Raw genomic sequence first — 14076 nt, 5'->3', positions numbered from 1 at the left:
TCGACAGCCAGGCTTGAAAATCATCAAGTGAAACAATTCTACAAGGCTATATATAGCAGGTACAGGTGGCCAAAATCTTCGATTAAATATGGCGGAATTGAAGAAATATGGCGGACAAAGGCGTACAGGAATGTAGTAAGTCGTACAAAGTTGAAAAATGATGCCTTTTTAAGAGTTCATGTCAGCTTTAAAGATAACAAACGGCCCATTCAAACAATACAAATTAGGAACTGGGCAACTATGAACCTCGAAAACATCAAATGCATTGGAAGGGTGTGTATCCCTTAATGTCATAAATTAGAGCATGACCATGCCAATAGTATGAAAGGTCAGTATCCGACTTGATAGATTGTAATTGCTGACGAAGCCATTTACAAAATTATGACTTCGAACCAAACTGCAAAAATGTTTGTTTCATCAACACGATTGCCAACAGATACTGTTCGTCCATGGAGTATGTTCTTGCCTATCCATGCAACTGATCTCAAACATTCAGATCTTGTATACATATAAATATCAACGATTTACAAATTGAAAGAAAGTCTGTTTCATCAGAAAAATATAAAATCGTTTTGATCCTGCGGGGAAGATTGGTTCTTGCAATGGCTTCTCTTTATTATCAATCTTTTCTTTTGAAAAAAAAAATATTCCATCACTTCATTATTGAGGTGTTTTTTCTGGGAATTTTCACTGTCCTGTTTGTAGAATGTACACTGTAGGTGCATATGCTGACAGAAGGATTGGGTCCATCGTAATAAATTTGTCTTCCAAATGAGTTTCTGGACAAAACAGTGACTTGAGATATATTGCTATGACAGTACAATTGAAAATCTAATACACTATGTATATTTTGTAAAGTATTATGTGCATGTACATGTATAAGATATTAATCATAAATTAAAACATCAATTTTTAATAAAGCTTGTATATAATCGTATTTTGTAGGGCCGACACAATGTCATAAGAAATGACTACTTTATTAATGTTCTTAAGAGGGAAGAGTACATAGGATGTCCTCTCCATGGACACACATATTCAACAGTGTAGTTATTATGTACAATTAATGTCATTGATGAGATATAATTGATGTATTAAGAATATATTATACAGTTTAAGGTCAGTGCATTGCACTGAATAATAAACCACTGTTCACCCTATAAATGTACAAGTTTACACAAATGGTTGCTTTGCAATAATTTGAAATTGGCGAAATAATACTTTAAAGAATATGAACATTCAACATTTTGAAGCTTTTTATTTCATATTATTTTATTTTTTTTAATCCTTATTGTCTAATTAATATTATTGTTTAATAGAATGTATAAGCTATATTCTCTTCTTAATGTATTACTAGTATCACAAGTCTCGCCTTATTGGTTCTTTCTCTAAACTATAAAACAAATTAAATTTAACGAGGTCGAGTCTAATTATTTCTGCCTTTAGGGATTTTAATAATTTTTCGTTAATCAATTTTTATTGTTATATGTATTGTTTTCAAATGTAAAAATGGATTGTTAACCACCTTGTTTTCTAGGCGGCCATCTCAGAAGTTGTCAAATTTTACTATTGGAACCTATGAGATTTGTTTGAAGAGCGCCAAATTGTCACATTTTTGTATTTCTGCCCTAGAGATTTCTTTTTCATTCAAGTAGATGAAAAGTAAATCGTCAACAAAATGTGAAATTTCAAAAAAGTTAACCATCTATTATGGTCTAGGAATTACTTATAACTAACATTTTTTTTTCAAAGTCCAACACATTAAAAATTGCCATATTACGGTATAAATAAATATACAATGCAAATGAATTATGGTGCATATGTTTATCATCGGTAAAAAAGTAGCAATGCGTAGAATTCTAGTACGTTTCTTATCAATCTTCTGTCATCAGTTTTTGTGTGATATTCAGGGACGTCTTGACGTACAAAGCAAGTCATGTGTCGTTCTCCAGCCTCATGCATTGCTTACAAAATCCGAAAATGGTGACGTCGTTAGAACCATTTTAGCGTTTTTTCCCTGATTACTGTCGTAAAATAACATATTCAGATAAGTAGGGGTAAAGGATAAGATTAATTTTGTATTAATATCAAAATATTTGTCAAAGTTGTACTGTCGCAAAAATCAATGCATGCGATTAAAAAGCTGCGCAATATCATGCGGTAGACTCGGCCTCGTTAAATAAGCTTGTGCGGATCTAACAGTGGTGAGTGGATGACTCCGAAATTTTAGTAACAGTAAGGAAACGTCTATTTCATATCCCTTAAGAGAAAGTGGGACACCCAGTTCCTACAAAATATTGGCCCCTAGTTAACTTATAATGAAAGTCATTTTTAATTCCCTACAATTTTTAGTGGATACATGTAAGTACTCACCATCCGTACATCCCTGGATCTGCCCGTCTAATTTAAAAAAAAAATAATAAAAAAGTATATCCTTAGATACTATCTTCTGGTATGAATGTTGTTATATACATGTAATAAGAAGCGTTTTTGTATGGAAATAGGGAAAGATTAAAACATCACAAATCAGTTGCATTATATTAAGTATAACAAGCAGTAGCTATAATAAACAGAGAGTCTTTTCATCCACAGGGTTAAGGATGATTTTCAGTCCAGAATTACATGTAATTATATTTTTTCAGATTTGACAAACAATTAAGTCCTCTCTTACATATCAAAACTGATTCATGCACTTAACGAAACAGACAGGTTTGCAAAACTTAGAGTTAAATAAATGTAATATATTCTGTTTTTAATATTTTATTTTAAACAAAACACATTAGTCAATAATATTTTTTTTTATTCTACAACAAATCTCCTAAATTATTCTGGGAATGTCAATAAATTATGTATAAAATATTATTTTTGTGAATATTAGATCTTTTTTTGTTATTTTAACACACTGACTTTATATACACAGTATCATCTATTTCCTCCTCCGTGTTATATCTTCACTGTTATATCTCTTTTGACTCTATATACACGGTATCAGTCATTTCCTCTTCATTATTATAAATTATCTCTTCTGACTTTATATACACGTTATCAGTCATTTCCTCTACACTGTTATATCTCTTCGACTTTATATACACGTTATATTCCATTTCCTCCTCACTGTTATATCTCTCTTCTGAATTTATATACACAGTATCATTCATATCCGCCTTGCTGTTATATCTCTTCTGCTGAAAACGTGAACTGTCAGGATAACAAACAGTCTCCTCAAATCCGAGTGACGTCATCTTGTGCATGACCTCTAACCTGTATATGACGTCAACAATGATAGAAATGTCGATACGGAAGAAACCGGAAAATGGAGAATCTGATCAGAGACGATGTAACAAAGCATGCTAATGGAGAAAAGTGTCAAAGTACACATCATCAGCTCCATACGATAGGATGACGCCTGGATCAGTAACACGCCATAGAGAGAGAAGAAAGAAACCCAGGGTTATGAGGAACACCCACCTAGTCAATGAAAAGAGACAATCATAAACATTTGAAGCAACGTTAAATGAAGTGTATAATTTAATTAATTATTTACAAAAACAAATTTCATCTGAACTTTTCGGTCTTTTAGGTCGCACTTGAGTGACCAGTTACTATAAGTGTTCGCCCGTCGTAATGCGTCGTTCTTCAGCTTTGAAGCATGTTTCTTTTTTATTTTTTCTCCTGTGCTGTTGAACCAGTTTGAACTAATTAGGCATGTTGCATCTATGTGTGATTTCAAAATTCATTTTCTCTGCTCCTTGGGCTACCTTAGGGACGGTATCAAAACCACTCAAATTCAAGTAATCTTTATAATATCTGCTTCTTTACTCCAGGACAACAAGTCATCTAGTTGTTTGTATGATTAAAAATGGATAATTTCTACTTAAATGTACAAGAATGTGCTAAGATATACAGGTGAAAAATTCTCCTTTTTAATTTAACTAAGAATTTCTCAAAACATGTTACTGGACAGAATTAGTTTAAGATACTTACATCAACCAATGAGTCCTTGAATGTAAAACACTGAGGTCATCCGAACATATATTGTTGAGTTTAGATATATAATCTATAAGGTATTTTTTCATGACGTCATCAACATGATGGTCGTCTGAATGATTTTTATTTTGAAGTAAACCAAGGACTTCCCATATTGCAACTGTTAGAAATAATTACAGAATTATGAAAATGTCACAAAGAAAAATTTACAATGAATCTTAATTTTTGTAATATCAAAGTAAATATTTCAGCTCAAATAATTTTTGTTGAATTCTAAAAAAAAAAAAATTAGAATTTTTAACTATTATAATTACAAAATTTTAATTATTATAATTAGGATTTTGAAAGAATTAAGCTCATTAAAGAATGCATTGTAATCAATGATGAAGTAGACCTTCATCAGATAGATTAATAAGTTTATTCTTATATAAGTTTCTCTGCACATTTTTTTTTTGAAAAGCATGCGTGTTCTCTTGCTTTTTTTATTTACCGAGAACTCTACTAAATGCATAGTTAAAATCTCAGTTTTCTACATTGAAAAATATACCTTTAATATCAACAGTTGGCTTGTTGACAAATGATGACGCCTTCCTATTCTCAATCTGTAACATCATGTAGATCGCTTCACATTTGATGGCATGGTAAATTTCCATTCGGATTTTATTGTTAGCAAACTTAAGCTTACTCGTTAAAGTAGCTGCTTGGTCAATGAAGCTGATTTCTTCTGTCACCTTTGTTAGAATGTCACTTTGCTTTGCAAGAGCTGAAGAAAAGGCAAAACCAAAAGAGATGGCATAGACAAGTCCGGGCAGGAGTCAAAAAGCAGGAAACACACTGGTTATTGTTGGGGAGCTGAGGATACTTATCCTTTGGCCAAAAGAACTCTGTTGTAGAGTGATAGAAAAGCATAGCAAACGGTCCTAGACATATGGTTACTACGGCTGGAAGGCCTATTCTAAGTAATTCTGAAGGTCTATTTGAAAAGCTTTGAAGGGCTTTTAGTACCTCCAGATCAAAGTTTGAAAGAAATGAGACACTGGAAACGTTGTGTTTGTATTTTGATAGGTCCACTGTCTGTTGGCTTGAGAATGTCTCAATATGGTAAACCTCGAAATCTTTATTGGTAGTACTGTGTTTGGATCTCAATCGTTTGACAAATCTTTCGAACCGGCAAACCAGCAAGATACAAACGCCTACAAAATAAGAATTTTTAAATTAAAAACTAGACAAGGAGAAATGTTTATTAGATGTTAATATGTATTACCAATCTTACATACCGGAAATAAGTGTATATTCACTGAAAGGCCACTATCTCTTCCTATTAATTGGTTACACTGTTAATCTGCATATTAATAAAATAAAAAAATCAACAATCAAATTTTCGAGTAAAGAACAAAGAATACTTTATTATTATTATTATTTATTTATTTTTCAAAAATTATTTGATGTAAGTTGACCATTATATTCTGGATCCCTGTGCCAGATGACTTCTTCAATGTTCTCAAAAACGTTCCAAGCTTAGGTAAATATTACAAATCCGGACCAACACAAACTCAGAGATCCGAAACAGAGAGCCCAAAACACATCATGGGGAGAGATTAGGTTTCATGAGAAGTGAAAATCCCCTGTCGGCCTTCTAAAACACCAGAGGCGTGTCATCTCATTTTTTTAATTTGGCGTTTACACCTTCTTGGTCTTATATATATTCACTTACAAAGTAATCTTAAGTTTCTAAATTTCTACAGTGCGAAGATATTGATCATTTCAAACAAATTTCTACTTGTCAATTACCTCATATGTTCTAAAGTTTATTTAGACTCATGATTATTTATGATGTAATATACTAATAGTTCAAACCACCAACCTTAAAGCCATAAATTTAAAAAAAAAAATCCTCAAAATTAAAAGATCCAATATTCGTATGACCTATTTTTTTTACTTTTCGAGTAAATGTACTCTGTATACAACCAGAGCTCTTATAAAGCTACAAAAGCAATGTATGGTGTTCTTCGAAAATGTAGAAAACATAATCTTTCAATTGATTGTAAACTAGATATGTTGACAAAATAGTGAAACCAATTTTGTTATATGGTTGTGAAATATGGGGATTTTGTAATATATCGCTCTTATAGAGAGACTTCATCTAAAATTTTGTAAACATTTACTAAATCTTAGGTCTTCCACACCTAATTTTTTAGTGTATGGAGAACTTGGTAGATATCCTCTATCTATTAATGTCGAAACTCGTATGATTTCTTTCTGGACAAAACTTGTGGTATCACAAGGTACTAAAATGTCATCAAAACTATATCCTCTCTATACTGTTTTGTACAGTTCATGAGAATAAAGTCTTGTCTTGTCTTGTCCTGTCAACAAAATATATTTACCCCCGATTCCACAACTGGCGTTTCAATGGGGATTATGTTTTTATTCTGTTCGAGTTGTGTAGTGTTTACCCATTAATGGAAATCAAACAGTATTATTTATTAATTGTCTTTGTGAGTCCTATTTATATCATCGAACAAATGATTTTTTTCAACATTGCAGCTAAGTAATGGACGCCAATAGAAAATACACCGACAAAATCACTATAATGTGGATTTGTTTTTCTATTAGTGGGAGTTTTAGATTATTGCTTATTAACAATTAACTTTTATTTTTGACTTTTGCTTATGTATGAATGGGGTCTCTATCGCGATTGACCAAAAGGACTCTATGTACATCAATTGTTTGTCACTTGACATGATCAAAATTAAAATATAATGTACTTCTTCAAAGAACATAAAAGCTCAGACGTACGATATACAAAAATGTTTTCACTACGAAATGCAAAATTATGGCACACTTTTTGGGAGAATATCCGAATTTCCGACGTTGGTAAATCAACAACCTTTCACTCTCTAATTATAAACATATTCTGTAGCCAATATGTATGTTTTATCCACCTGCCAACCATTTATATCTGTCTCTACAGGCAATAATCTCGCTTCGTGTGAATTTTCAGCAATCTCAGAAATAATTTCAATCAAGCTAGTTTATCACTTGTAGAAACAACTATGAAGGGCTGGGAGATGGATAAAATATACAATTAATTACATATAAATAGATTAGATGTGCTTAGATTTAGCGAGTGCAAGGTAGTTAATTGACCATTCTGGAAAGTGAAAAAATTCTCCCCAAAAGTGCACAAAAGCTATTGCACCGTAAATTGTACCTTTTTGCATTACGGGATATACAATGTAGCGTTTTGGTCAAAGACAAATACATAAAACCATAACGCTACAGATTTGCAGCTATGTGGTTTTACATAAGGTCTCATCCGTTTCAATCTAATAATTGTTATTGCATTCAAACTCAATTTTTGTCGGACCACATGCGTGCTCATTTAATTTTAGTTTTTATATTTACAGAAAACAAAAAAGCCTGAACAACGTCGCAAATACAGATAGACTGTGTGCTTTATCGAGGCGTCATCTCAGTCAGTACAGCGGGATCAAAATGGCGTAAATTCTACATTCTAATAAAAGCAAGATACGTTACACATTGATTTATGCTTTACAATATTTATTAGAATTACTGTACGTAACAGAAATTTAAAGGAAAATGAATATTTATTCGCCGGATTCATTTGTATAGTTTTACCTTAATGTCATACTTAATTTTCCGAAACGCTGATGACGTATGGACCTATGTAAGTCCTTGACATAGCTGCGCCCTAAATACTACAGATACTACAGTGTAATATAAACTTTAGAAAAATAAACCAAGCCAGGTGAATTTTATAAGGAAATACAAAATGACAAAAATCAGCAATAAACCATAGGCTGATTTTTACCATTTATTTTCTTAATAAAATTCCGCGGCTTAGTATATTTTTCTAAAGCTTAAATTACAGTTTTAGCACCAAGGTAACATATTCTTAAATTTGTTTTTCATCTGTAAACCTTTATCAAGTATTTGTCAATATTTGTAATTATATTGAAATTTCAGTAATATTTTCCAAGTCTATTTCATTTTCCAGTTCTTAGGAGAAAAAGTTTAAAGAATTATCCACTTTTCTAAACTTGTGACATGATATTAAGCCTCTTCCAAAGAAAAAAAATGGTTTGTTTCATCTGTCCTTAAATGATTGATTACCCCGGTAAAATATTTAGCTTATATTTTCATTGGACAGTAAAGTACTTTTATACAAAAAAGATTGGGTTTTTGTAGAAAACATCATGTACATTACTTTTTATTTATTACACAGTACTGTTTTAAATGAATGAATAAATATTTTGTAATTGATTATACTCTCAAATCGTAAAATAATGTGTATATTTTTCCTACCAATAGTACATGTTTTAAAAATTTTCGGAAAATTGTGACAAGCTTACTTACCGAATGAACATGAAACCAGCATTAGGATTGGTGGCAAAAAGATTTCCATGACACTCGGAACTTCTCTTGTTGTATTGTTTTCTGCCATAACTATCGCAAGAACAGCAAGGCTTTAATATCAAAAAAGAATCCGATATTTCGAAATTTATTTCAAGTTTGATTCCCACGAACTATATCGTTGTTTGAAATGTGTTCATGATATCTTTGTTAGATTGGAATATTTTACCACGACATTGAAAGAGCGTCCACAAGAACCACAATTAAAATTTCATCTCCACAAAGTTATGTAATTTTTATTTCCCACGAACATCTATGGAAGTTAATTATATAATTCCTCAATATCAAAGAACATTTGCCTCGAGCACTTTCTACCAATTAAAGCCAACTTTTAAAATAAATCTGTCTCGAACGTTCAAAGCAATGTTTTGAACATATCCTCTCAACAGAAATGATTGAACGTGCTGACGGGTCTTGAGAGAGTTAGATATCTTTCTTTGGTCAATTCATCCTCAGCGCAGAAAATTATATATAGAAAGCTGTGGTCCAATGAATATAAATTGGAACAGGTTATTTTAATAACCCTTCTCTGAGAAAAACCCAATATTGAAAGAGCTTAAATGAAAATATTAGTTTAATTAATCAATGACTCTCTATTTATCTAATTGATTTCTGATATTATGAGGTTAAGGATCTTTTTTTAATTTTTGCAAAGTAAATAGATGTGCCGACTTTTAGTAATTTCGATCATTACATCGTTAATGAAGGTTTAAGGTTCTAAACAGTTCTAATCAGACACATCACCGGGCTTGTTTTTAATGTGAGCATTTGTCCATGAAATGGACTTTCAACAATACACACTTTCTCAACGAAAAAAAAAATAATACACAATCAAACAAATAAATTAACAAATATTTCATCAAATGTCATTTGAAGACAATTACAACTGTACCTTAATAAAAGTCCTATAAGAATTAACCTTAATTTCCATGAGCGAAAACTAATGAATTTCGATTGGCTATTATCAACATTAAGATAACTTGTTAAAACGATGTTTTTTTATTTTGTATTTTGACTCATACTAGTATTATTATAGAAATATTTTTAAATGAATTAGTAGACTAGATTGTATAAATGTAACAGTGATGTTGAGTTCCCTATAGTCAACTATCTAGAGGCTTTTCAGAATTCTTTTCAGATTTAAGGGTACATGTACTCAACACAATAAAATGATGGTTGGATTGATATATTTTTGATTAATTTGATTTGACAAGATAGAAATAATGAATCCCTTAAATAGGAAGGAATCGTAAGTTCTGTTTCGAATATAGGATTTTGTTTCGCTTTTTATATACTTCTTTTCTAATTTTTGCATACCTTTTAATCATATGAAAAATTTGATAAAAATATGCTTATGACTGATATTCATCATTTAGGTAGCCAATTTAGATAAAAGTCTATGAGAAATATTTCTTTTTTATCAGTTTTTATGCCTAAGAGTTCATATATGTCAAAATACAAAATATATTAATAAACTTAAGCTATGTAAAACTGTTCCTTTAAATCCAACTGATAGGTTACTGAAAGGTTTGTAAACAAAATGTTAATTAGTAATTTCTTTCAGCCTTTATTTTACTTTTCAGAGTTTTCTTAGTTCAACTGTCATACTTATAATTATCATCAACTTTTGAAAATACCATAACACTTCCATTTCGTAGATAGATAAGCTCTCAAGGTGACCAGACGTGTTTTACAGTGCTCCTCCTTATAAGTAATTACCTATGCTGTTAATCATGGTTAATAATGGAATCGATCAATCTGAATGAAAATACAAGTCTGCTCAAATCTATTTTGGCTGCTTTTGGATTTTCATTTTCACACGGAAGATCTAATGCTGATGATGAAAGATTCTTAAATTGACCTACCAGATTTTTTACGAGTGAAATTCAACCAACAGAGCATCACCTTGAACCATGATGAGGATAGGACGGGAGACATTGTAACCACTCTAAACAGTGAACTTTTGTTTTCCAAAACTGGATTCTGAAACGGAAATATCTATATAATGGCAATGTCACAGCGACACCATACAAATCAACTCAGACAATCCATGCTCAAGGGAGTGAGAGATTCACCTGGCTACGAGAATTCATTGGACAAATTCCTCACCTGCCAATAACTGACGCTAGTAAAATTGAAGGGATGCTACAGCCACAAAATACTTCCACCCCTAAACCTTGTAAATTGCAAGATATGGAAAGCAGACCTTGTCATAACTGTAACAGTTTGCAAATTATTCAAAAATTGACAAAGTCTGTTACTGATCTTTTTGAGGAAGTTGCCAGACTGAAACTGGAGTTGCATTCTCTTCAGAACAAAAACACTCAGTTAGTAGATGCAGCTACTCAAACAAGGGAACCACCTACAAAAACCAAAGACGTTGGACGTTGATACGCGTGACATTAAGGATACTTGCGTACAAGGCGTGTCGAGACATACACAGTGTACCCGAGTTGAGACTAGGGAATTCTCAACTTCTACAGAAATCTTGGCAGCCCAAAAAGAACAGAAAACCTTCAACAGACTGGAAAAGGAACCAAAACCTGGCGACTGATGTTCCATCTGGAAAATCTGTTCTCATAATAGGAAACTTAATCCTAAAGCGAATACGTACCCGTGGATTACTATAAAATGTAGCAGTTCGTACAAACAGAGGGGCATGGCTGTCCGATATTAAACGGATTCTTCAGGGAATTGACCTAACACCATTCCAGTCAATCGTCATCCCTGCCGGTGGAAATGATGTTGCCAGCAACAAAGATGTTGAGACAAGTGAATGTGATCTCGCTGAAACTGCTTGATATTCAAAGAAGATCACCATGAATTGAAATTGATATCTTGGATATACCACCACGAAGAGATACAAATGTTTCCCAAATGAATAAATTAATTAAATTTGTTTGTGAGGAATACAGTGTAAATTTTATCTCACTCCGAAATATGTTCCAATCTTCGGATCTGTTCTGGAAGGATGGGATCCATCTATCCGACAGGGAAACATCAACATTTCTGAAAGCCTATGATTCTTACATTTGGATCACTAAAACGTGTCGTTTAAATGATACACAAAATATGTCTGAAAATATGAATATGTGTTTCTACTGTGGTGAAAGTGGCCATTCCTCTCAGAATAGTCGGCACGGATTTAAGATTGTCTGCTGGAAATGCCACTCCCCGGGTCACAAAACAAAACACTGTTCATATTAGGAATTCAGCAAAGAAGAAAATGCCGAACAATCTACCCTCTTCAATTCAAACCCCTTTAGTGTAAGTAGGATCAGATGTAGATAAAAGTTATTATTCTCCTTCACAGTCAGTCATATAACTGGCATTTTCCCGATAGTTTTAAACTTGTATAAGTTACCCCAGTCTATAAAAAAGGAAACAGATTAGATCCAAATAATTATAGGTCTATTTCTATTTTATCAACTTTATCAAAAATTATTGAAAAAGATGTGGCAAAGTATAAACTATATCTTTTTTCGGATTTTGATCTTCTCGTAGACTCTCAATCAGGCTTCAGAGAAATACATTAATGCCAAACAGCCCTTACAAAATATACAGATGAATGGTTAAATGAAATGGACCAAGGTAAATTTGTTGGTATGTTTTTTTTTTTTGATTTCAGTAAAGCTTTTGACCTTGTCAATTATGATATTCTATTTAAAAAACTACAATGTCATAACTTTGATGCAATAACTTTACGATGGTTCAAATCATACTTAAGTGAGAGACTTCAAAGTGTCCATCTGTCCAACAAACATTCATCTTATCAGCAAATCACAAGCGGGAGTTCCACGGGGATCTATACTAGGTCCTCTTCTGTTTTTATTTAACATTAATGTTCTTCCCTTATGTATTACAAAATCCAAATTAGACCTATTTGCAGATAATGCCACTTTACATGCATCAACAAAAGATTTTCAAACTACCTGTAGATACATTGTCAACGGATATAGCTTTTTATAGAAAAACGGAGTTCTCAAAATCAAATTGTTCTAAATGCTACAAAAACTAAATGCATGTTAGTTGGTACGCATCAAAAGAGATCAAATTTTTCTTAGCAGGTAATTAATTCATTTGTATGTAACAGAAAACTTGATATTGTATCAAATGAAAAAAATTCTTGGAGTTTATTCAGATAATTCTTTACAATACATTGTACATACTGACCATGTTTGTAAAACCCTGTCACGTAAAATTTCTGCCCTTCGTAGAATTAAAAAGTTTCTTCCTATTCAAACACGCAAGCTGTTATACAATGCATGTATTATGCCTTCAATTGATTATTGTCTAACTGTTTGGGGTAACACATCTCACTCAAATCTTGACGAGTATTATAAGCTTCAAGAACGCGCTGCAAGATGTATTTTTGATGCTCGTCCTGATTCGCACTCAAAACCTCTCTTGGAGAAACTGACTCACAGTGTATGAGCAACTTATTGTAAATAAATATGTTTTGTTATATAAATCATTGTTCAACTCTCACCCTACTTATCTAAATAGTATATTTGACTTCCAGTGTAATAATCGATACAATCTTCGATCTGAATTTAATTTAGACCCCTGTGTACCATCTCATAAATGTACACTCTTTGAGAACTCCTTTCAATACTCTGGTGCTATCTTATGGAATAATTTACCTGTACATGTAAGAATGTCTCAAACACTCAATGCTTTCAAGCATCAAGTCAAAAAAATTGTAAAACAATGTAGAAATAACTTATGATTATTTATTGATTGTGTATTTTATATATATATATGTATGTATGTATGTATGTTGATTTTTGTCTATAGAAGGCCCCGGGAAGAATAGTGTTGCACTAAACTTACCTTCTTTAAATAAAAAAATATTATTATTATTATTATCATTTTAGTGAAGAGTGATAAATTTAATTTGTTTTTCTTAATTGTATATTATCTTCCATATTGAAACCGATATTTAAAAAGCTTGATTTATTGAGAAAAACAAAGTTGAACATTGTTAGCAATATGAAAGCACTGTGAAATAAATCATCACTAAGTCAATAACTCGCATACTTTATTTACTTAGATAAATACGAGTTTCCCATTAATCAATGTATTTTTTTTTATTCATTCTAATGAAGATTTGATATTTAATGTACTAAATATGTATCCTCTGAATTTCGTTATCAAGGAAGGATATGGAGATAACAAACAGTATTCAATATCAAAGTCCATAAAGCAATACAAAATAAGAGTAGAGCAAACAGGACCGTCAAACATCAGAGGTGGGATCAGGTCAAACATTTTACTATCATATTAATTTTTATTTTCTTTCTTAATGGATTAAAAGTTACTGGAGTATTATTTCTAGATTTTTTTTTTTGAAAACTAATATGTTTTATATAAACGTTATGCAGTTACATGTATATTAACATATTTTTAAAAAAGATTTTCTTAATGTTAAAAAGAGAAAGCAAAACATATTAACTAAAAATCTATTAAATACTGCAAATCGAAAAAATAAAAAAACGTGGAGCTCTACAACATTAAGTGTGGGATAAGGTGTTTTGAAGGATGCTTTGTCACACCCGCCTTGTGCTTCTTGTCAAGATCAAAAAAATCACGCTTAGTTCTGACAATCCATTGTGTAAATAGTAGCCTAATAATTAGTCTAAAAGATGTAGTTTG

At 31.7% G+C, this 14076-nt stretch overlaps 1 pseudogene; it reads right to left on the bottom strand.

Annotated features, from left to right (window-relative positions):
• Window positions 1-2954: 2954 nt before the first annotated feature.
• LOC134264530 (uncharacterized) lies at window positions 2955-8452 on the bottom strand (annotated as a pseudogene).
• Window positions 8453-14076: the final 5624 nt, after the last annotated feature.

The sequence above is a fragment of the Saccostrea cucullata genome, unplaced genomic scaffold, assembly GCF_032062105.1.
Source record: "Saccostrea cucullata isolate Sc308-1 unplaced genomic scaffold, CSIRO_AGI_Scuc_v1 ctg15896, whole genome shotgun sequence".
In the NCBI taxonomy this organism is placed as follows: Eukaryota; Metazoa; Mollusca; class Bivalvia; order Ostreida; family Ostreidae; genus Saccostrea; species Saccostrea cuccullata.
Note: the sequence above shows the minus strand (reverse complement) of the source record. Positions and strands in the feature narration are given on the sequence as shown.